The sequence below is a fragment of the Lepeophtheirus salmonis genome, chromosome 5 (assembly GCF_016086655.4).
Source record: "Lepeophtheirus salmonis chromosome 5, UVic_Lsal_1.4, whole genome shotgun sequence".
Lineage (NCBI taxonomy): Eukaryota > Metazoa > Arthropoda > Copepoda > Siphonostomatoida > Caligidae > Lepeophtheirus > Lepeophtheirus salmonis.
Genome location: NC_052135.2, coordinates 17,556,778 through 17,566,116, shown reverse-complemented (window position 1 = coordinate 17,566,116; position 9,339 = coordinate 17,556,778). Strand labels below are relative to the sequence as shown.

Sequence of the window (9,339 nt, the reverse complement as noted above, 5' to 3'; positions counted from 1 at the left end):
TGCTTTTTTCTAAGTCAGAAGCCGAACTCACAGTCTTGCATCCGCTTCCCTGAGAATCAAGGAAACCTCCTATTATCCGAAAGTATACACCGGCTTTCAGGTTGTACAGGGGAAGTTTGCCGTGTTTCCAGGCAACACTTCTAACAACCTATAATAAACTCTAGCCATGGGTTGTGCAGGTGAACTGATGGGCCCGAGTCAAGTTAAATTTCTCCTCCACCACTTCCTTGAGTATCAAGAACCCCTCCTAATATTCCAAAATACTCTCATTTTGTACAGGTGAAGTGTTGGACCAAAATAGTTTGAGTTAGAAATTATGGAAAAACAGACTAAATAATAAAGCTGTTTGAGGAATAAATAACTAGGTATACATTTCATGTTGTTGAGTTATTAACTTTTAGTCTAATATAGCGGATTAAGATATAATAAGATTTATATTATAGAACGGATAAATTTACTCTTAACAATCTTCAGAGCCCTAACCTTGCTAATAACGATGTTTACTGTGTAGTGTAAGCATATTAAATTATAAAAAAGAACATACAATAACAAAACTTGTTGCAGCTGTTCGTTTACAACTTCTCAAATGTCTTCTCAATGATTGACTTTTAAATTTTGATGGCATTCTATCAACTTGTAGATAGATTATAAATAATTAAAAAAATGTAAGTTTAAACAAAAACAATGCAAACTAACTGCATTATTACAAGAGTATTACTTCTCCCAAAAAATTACTTTTGCCCTTTCAAATATGTTCTTATTGAAGATCTCGAAGAAAAGTTGACAAAAGTTATTGATTTTTTTTTTTTTTTTGCAATAACCAGTAATATTTTCCATAATCGTAATGTACATATTTTGGCTGTAGTTGATTTATATTATTAAAAAAAAGACTTTAGCAACTAATGTTTTGGCCTTAATTCCGACCTTTAGGATAAAAAAATGAATAATGTTCAAAATGTGTTTTTGCTACAATTTATGGCAACTCGGAAAAATATATCAAAGGTCAAAGATATATATTTATGATTTTAACCATTCTACTTTATTTTCAATCAAACGCTATTCAATATGGCAAAAATATAATGCAATTAGAAGTGCAATATTTTAAATTAAGCCTCTTAATGATAAAAGTCAATCAAGCAAATACATATTCAAAAAACTAAATTGACTTTAAGACAAAACTTCTTTAATTTAAGGCAATTTTAAGAGTTTCATAGGTTTAGTTATATGTAACTTTGTAAATCCAAATCTAATTAAAAATTGGGCTTTCTAGTGTCAATCTAGAGAGTATAAAAAATACCTGAATCCTCCAGTTTCAGAGGAGTCGCATGATGGTCATAAACCACTACCAGAGTTACATATATCTTTACAGAGCCCACTAAGTATAATACCTATAATAGTTCAATCAATTGAGTTGTGCGAATAGCAAAGGTAAATACGAGATACATCCAAATATTTTTCAATGTTTGTACATATTATAAGCGTTCTACACATTTCGAGGATATTGCGACAATTTTTCTAAAGAATACTACTTTCAGTAAGAATGATTCGTACACCACACCTAAACATTTGGCGAGTATCAATGCTGCCAGCGATCCACAGGTTGGACATCCCTGCACTATATTAACAAATTGTTTGCAATGAAATTGTATCTTAATCAAATCCTTAATGATCAAAGTGATTGCAATGAATTGTTTAATAATCAAATTACTCACAAGCATTTTACTTGATAATACAGGTGTGTTCGTCTAAAACTGAGCACTCCGTTAAATTTTACGCCATACACATATTCGTGATTTTATTGAGTTGGAACCGGCTTATACTTCGAGGCATGGGTGTTGACTTGTTATAAACAAAACTCCAGCAAAATTTAAATAGCAACAGTGAAACAACAGCTGATAATATGGAGAGACATCGATTCGCAATTTTGGAACTTTCCGCGCGGGGAAAAACTCCACTTGAATTGCCCAGGTTCTGAACTGCAGCCGCACCACCGCTTACAGCATGGTAGCCAATGTGACACATGAGGCGACCACAAGATCTAAGTCAAGACCTCGAAGACCGGACAAAATGGTTGCTGCCGTGAAAAAGTATGTCGAGGGCATGAGTGGCAAGGTCAACGTTAGCGGCCTCTCCAGGGAGTTCAACGTCAGCAGAAGGACCATGGACCGGCTTGTTAAGAAAGATCTTGCCCTGAGGGTCTACATGATAACCCCTCATCAAGCCCTCAAGCCTGTAGACAAGGAAAAACGCCTTGCAAGGTCGAAGATTCTTCTCAACAAGCTTAAGAAAAAGCCAGCCGATGTCGTCGTTTTGTTCAAGATAAGACACCCTTCAGCCTAGGTGAGATGGTGGCCAACGACACAGGATTTTATCTTAGCTTTATTGGGAGTTTTTCCCCGCGCGGAAATTTCCAAAATTGCGACTCGACGTCTCTCCATATTATTGGCTGTTGTTTCACTGTTGCTATTTAGATTTTGCTGAGTTTTGTTTATAACTAGTCAAGGCCCTTACCTCGAAGTATAACCCGGTTTCAATACTAGTTTTGAGATTCGTCCAAATATTGATATTTTTCCCCATTCGGTCTTACATGATTTTTTAAGTCCAATTTGGACTTATATTTCGGTCCAGATCACAATCTTAAATCGTAGAGCGAAATTTAATCGGTTTCAAATTGTGAACCAATTTTTTCTGTCTCAATTTATAAGTAGACTGTTTTTGTTTGTATTTTGGGTCTCAATATCTAGACAAATTATCTCCCCTACTCTGATTTGTGAACTGTACAAATATAACTTCATATGATGTTATTTTAGCTCAATGTTCACAATTTTAAAATACACAAAAAGTCATCGACAATTTATATATAGAATCGGTCCATATCACATTTTAAATGAGACCGATACAGGTCTATTTTTTCTTCGAGATCGGTGCAGACTGTTCTTCTTTAAAGAACCAAAATTGTTCAGTCCAATAAAAATTGTAACGGTCTCAGATGGGTCTAACATTTTTAGACCAAAACCCAACATTAATATATTCGATATTTTTAAACTAGTTACTTTCACATGACAAGACTTTTTTGTACTTCGCAACCTTTTCTCCCAAATAAGAAAGAAACATAGGTCAAAATGCAGTGGGCAATACGCCAATACTTTTAATACTTTTATTCAAATAATTCTGTTTTTGCATTTATCAAAGAAAAACTGTAAAATATGGCGTATTTTCTCTTTGTTGGTGTCCATCTTAGACAAGCACTCAAACAAGCTCACACTATCTTATTAAAAAAAGTAGTTTGAAATTTATTTTTCTAACGCTATGTAGTGTAAACCAATCGACCTTATACAACGAGAGATACACATTACTAAGCCATCTTTTCTAAAAATAATATTTTTATACTTTTATAATATTCTGAAACTGTTATAATTATTCTCTTTTCCTTGGGTACTCATGAATAACGATGAGGGTTTGTTGCAGAGTTAGTGGTGTAAGTCCTTGTTTGACTCAGAGTAGAATTGAGGATCGAAAATGAAGTAATTTCTGCATTTGTCCTTGCTTGATACGGAGAGGGGCTTGTGTTTATTTTCTTCCTGTTATTGATGCCTTATAGATTGAAGTTATTTTAATAAAACGTCATGACAGCTAAGATGCTCTCCTCTCAAATATTTTACAAATTGTTTGGGTTACCATTTTAATTTTGGGTTTCTTTTTTTACATACCAAATATGCTTAAGATTTCCAATCCTACTTATTTAATTCTAATAAGTAACAACGTGATAAAGGAAAAAAGATGGAGCATAAATTTGGAACCTGAAAAGGAAATGACATCTGCAAAGATGGCTTGGATATATATTGGCAATGGGATGCCAAAAATTTATTGATAGGTATATTTTTGTTGTTATTTTGAATACCTGGTTATGTAGTGAAGATCTTAAGACAATAATATTATGTTATATATTGTAGTTATACCTATGTAGCAAATATCTTAAAAATTGTTACAAAAATGGATAAAGCTACTCTATGCATATCTTTACTTACAATAAACATAAAAACTTATAATAAAATCCATTAATTACAACGTGGAAATTGACATTATAATGATTAGTTTGTAATTCCTTATTTGTTAATTATTTATGTGGAAGAGATGCCAATGACTACCGATTTCTTCGTTATAGAGAATGTACAAATCACGTCGTGTATCCCACAAACTGTCTTCCCAAAAGAAAAAGGGGAAAACCCTAAAATGAATTGTTAGTTTGTAGGGTTGGGTTTCAGTCTGAAAATCATTGAGCCGTCTGAGACTATTATAACTTTTAGGGGACGGAACTAAATAGGTCCTTTAAAGAGCTTTGTTGTAGACCTATTATTATAATAAAAATTTGGTAAGGATCATCATTACAAAAAGTCGATCTCATTTAAAATTCGGTCTAGACCAGAGGCAGGGTAACCTTTCTTTAGCGTTACCCCAAAAGAACTTGTAGTAATATTAATTTATCCCAAACTAGTGCAGGGGCGTCCGAAGGATTATATTTATATTTTTTTATTTTTTCATGCCCCCACTACACACACACAGGTAGTGCACGCCTGTCCTAAAGCTTTAAATCAATTATTGAAATGAGTAGGAAAACAATATACGGCTGAAAAATGTCTTGGTTGGAATTTAGGGGCATTATTTGGCTATTATTTCTACAATAGCAACTCTAGCTACAAACTAGAATGTATTCGTGTATTAATAAAAATTGCTAGATTTGAGTCACAAATGTCGAAAGTAAATTCTGAATAGTGAATATATTTTAATTCTAGTATTAATAAATAACTATTAACTATAGTTTTAGATTCGTTTATGGGAAGATACTCGCCATCAGAGAAGATCTTCTCATCAAGATGTAAACCTATTTAAGCTGCAATGATAATATATTATAATTGAAACAATATATCGACAATTGACAATTGTAACTTATTTCTTGAGTGGTTTCCTATTAATGGTGTGTTTCTTCAGTTTGTATTAACTTATATATCTCGTTCATGACAATTTAATGTATCTATTAGTAATTTGAATTGATATTAAAACATTATACAGTCGCATGTGTTGCAAGCTTCTGGTATAAGAGCGCATTTAAGGTCAATTTATCCTGGAAAATCCTTTATACTTATCTTGTAAAGTGATCTTCGTGTACAACCACTTATCAAATTCCATGAGAAAACTTGGGGCGGAAAGCGAAGATCCAGAAGATATATTGACAGATTATGGGAGCGAGTGGATCACTTCAAGGAAATATAGAGGTCAAAATTCACTTATCTATGGAGATACGAAAGAATTGGGGCCTTATAATATAAATGATATTTTGAACTGCGTATTACTCACCCTGAAATAGCGATGCTGAAACAGTGCATTCACGTAGGTATACAATTGTAATCTTCAAAGATAGTATTGACAAATTTGCAAATAATTTGAGCAAAAGTTATGCCTTCAGGCATATTGATGTGTAATTTTATGTCAGGGACCTCATTATGATATGAATCATACTCCTCCAAAACATGGAATCAAGAATGTTCGACTAAGTTGCTGACAGTCAGGCGTATAGCCTTGCAATCCTGGCAGTTGAAATTATTAGAAGAGATTGAGTTCGCCGAAGCTTTTTCGTATCTTTCAAAATGTGTCTTCGCATGATCATAAAGATCGTCTGCTCCCTTGAAGGACAGGTTGTAGACTTTACAGATTAAAACATACGAAGACTCCGAAAGATGATTCTTGCCAGCTGACATAATTTTAAAGTAATATAATTAACAAAATAATAAATGTATATATTTTTAAGACAAGAATATCATACAATATAATGATAAACAAAACAAAAAACATGTGTGACCATCTTCAGTATAAATCAATAAATGAATTTATAGGAAAAGTGACATCTAGCGAATAATATGTCAAACTAACCATACTATCACGTCACGTTCATCTACTTGGTTTAAAGCTTTATTCTTCTTCTTATCTACAAATCGTTCCTCCCTAGATGGAAAACGCGAAATCATATTGACAAAAAAACACATATAAAAGAAATTAATATATATTTTGTGTACAAGTTGCGATGTCTGTACAAGTTGCAATTTCTTTGTCTTAAATTCATTATTTAATTGCAACATTGAGCATATTAATTACCAACTGTACATAGATACTATCATATTATTTTGATCTATTAAAATTTGATGGTTATTATGCATTTACGAGTAATATAACTGTGAGCATTTGAACTTTATAATGTCCCACAAAATACGTATATTTTAGTAATTTGTTAAGATATCATCAAAAACTAGGGATCATCCATGGAATATTCCATTATTGCATGATCCTCATCCCAAGTACAGTAAATCCTTTATCTCAAAATCATCCATCTTATTTTTGGTTGCAACTTGTACCATTTTCATGTATAAGTTGCAACTTGTACAAAATCGCAACTTGTATCTTCCCTCCTTCTTTCCCAGATAAACTAGTTATAGATTGACTTTGGCTGAAAATGAAAGTGATAAAACATATCTAAATATAAATGTCGTCGACCAAAAATTGGAGACCGTCACATACAACAAGTGGAGTAACAGGGTAAAAGCTCATCCCACGATGGGAGAACAAGGTTCCAAAGAACCTCAAAAAGAAAATGACAAACTTGGAGTTAAAAAGTCAAACTCCATCAAATATAATAATCGGAAAGTGCAACTCTGCAACTGAAAAAACTGAAAATCAAGACCCTCTAATTAAGAAACGAGAGAGGGAGGGTCATTTTAAGGAAGCTCCTCCATCCAAAAGGCCTCATAGATCAAAGCAGGAATCTGCTGAGCAAAAAAGTTTCCACAATCAAAGCCTTGCCAAGAGGCGACAGAAATCACTATTGTAATGAAAAATAGTGAGCACATCTCCCTTATTGAGTGGAACAAAGTTATAAAATACTGGACGCATACTATATACGTATCTTATCCACCACAGAATCCTCCACAAAACTGTTACCTGACTATGAAGGTCTCCGCTACACCAACAAAAGAGCGGTGATACATATCAGTAATTACGCTACGGAACAATATGTCCGCAGGGTTATCTTGAACGATACACCTCTCTTGCCAGCCTCGTGGGGAGAGGTGGAGAAAATAAGAGAGGAAAAAAATGCCAAGAAAAAGCTTACCGGTTTTATCAGAGGGGTCACAGGAAACATTTACAATGAGATACTTGCTCAGATCATTGCATTTCAATGAAACTCCCTTCGCGTAAGAGGTAAGGTCGAACTGACCAAATCTGAAATGAGACAGTTAGGAAAAGTCCTACACCTCGATGATGTGGATCAAGCAGCATTTGACATTCTACAAGCTATCGACTTCACCCCAAAAGTGGCTTCCGCAGGAAAGGTGCGCTTTAAGGAACCTCGGAACGCGCCCATAACTCAAGAAAGTGAGGAAACTGTGGAAATGGTGATAGAACAAGATGAAAATTGTAAACCCTGTGTTGAACAGTCTAATCAACACAAAATCACTACCATTGTTAATTATTGTGCAGGTAGTTCCACGGAGGAAATTGTAAATGTATGTGTTGATGCTGGCACTGGTAAAAGTAATTGTAAAGAGACTCCAAAGGCCAAGGAAACTGGCAGTGTCAGAGAAACTGCTACTGAGGGCCACAGAATGCCAGATGGGCCAAGAGAAGACCTTCTAAATCAAGCAGGGAGAGTAAAAGACTCTGGAAAAAATTCAAATATATATTCAAAAAGTCGTGATGGCAAAAAGCAGTCTCAAACAGATATGTTCTTCGATTGGGTTGTCAAACCAAAGCGAAAGAAAAAAAAATTATGATTAGTTGCTCTTATATCAAGAGGATGAAGATCTTCGTAAATTTATGAAATGTACAAAAAATATTAAAAAATGATTGAAAATAACCATAAAATTAAGTAGGACTTAAGATCAACTTCTGCTGTAGCAGCATATACCTATACCCCTTTATGTGGTCGTGTTCTTTGCCGTATGTAAATATAGTTTTGTAATGTATGCAAATCTGTATTATTTTTTAATGAATGTATGCACTATGGTAAACAGAAATAAATTCTTAACTAACTTAAACTAGTTATAGAACCCTATTGTTTGATAACACTGGATCCATCAATTTTAAAAAAGTCAAAGTCTATTTGTAATCTTTTGGTTAATTTTTCAATACTTATGCTGCTTATTTTATCCCCTGAACTTTGCCTATGATCAACTCTAATATTATTATTTACATAATTACTGAGGAGTAAACTTCCATTTTTACTACATAAAAAAGCGAATTGACTTTTAATTGTAAGTTCTTCTTTGACTCAAACTAAAATGAAGGATTGACAGACGAGTAATTCTTGTCTATGTCAAAACTTCATAATAGCTAAGCTGCTCTCCTTCAAGACATTCTTCAAATTACCATGGTCACTAGAGTGTTCGCTCTTTTGTAAAGTTGACTTAATACAAAATTATCGTGGATCACGAGATTTATTTGTAATAACCTCCTATGATATTTTTTATGTGCCATCAAAAACTGTTGCCCTCCATCCCTTTAAAGTTTCTCTAAGATGGAAGTACTTCAAAATAAAGTCAAATTAAAGAAAGAAAAAAATCTTAATACAATTATCTTATAATTTTTTTTTAATTTGTTTCAAATTTTTTGAATTTATTATATAGTCGATTTTGTAGGCTAAAAATCATAACGGCATACAAATTAAACAATTATGGATTTTCTATTCATTGATCAATTTATATTATGATATTTTTTCACGAATAAAACTAACCTATTACTTTTTTCTGGTTATAACAAATTTTATTCTATAAACGTTTTTAGTATTTGATATACAAATGGAAATGCATATTCATAGTTTTTAAATCGTTAGATACGCATTATTAGGCCTCACTTTTAACTTTAAAAACTGACTGGATAATAAAGTCAAAATATTTAGTAAACAATTCAAAAAAATATAATTTTTTTATATTTTCATAGGCCATAATTTTTTTTCTTTTTTTAATTTGATCTCATTTTGAAGTACTGCCGGTACATTGAAACTTTGACTTAATGGAAAGTAACATTTTTGATGATACATAAAAATATATTTAAGGAGGTCATTACCAACATCTAAGTACACCTTGTGATCTATGATAATTTTGGAAAATAGAGAACACTCTCATAGTCACCATGTTGATCTTGCTTTTCTTTTTTTCGTAACATCAAAAATGCGGATTATTTACAACTTTCGCACTAATCATCATTGCAAAGAAAAGGAAAATTATGCAATTATTTAGATAGAATGTTTTAAGACAAATAATTTAAGACAATTGACATACGTATTCAATA

At 32.8% G+C, this 9,339-nt stretch overlaps 1 long non-coding RNA gene across 1 annotated transcript; it reads right to left on the bottom strand.

The window, feature by feature from the left end:
• Positions 1–3,930: 3,930 nt before the first annotated feature.
• Positions 3,931–5,880, bottom strand: LOC139905358 (uncharacterized). Its single transcript, XR_011780028.1, has 2 exons — positions 5,356–5,880; positions 3,931–5,289 (listed from the first exon to the last, which is right to left on the bottom strand). It is a non-coding gene; the product is annotated as an uncharacterized lncRNA (long non-coding RNA).
• Between the last annotated feature and the right edge of the window lie 3,459 nt (positions 5,881–9,339).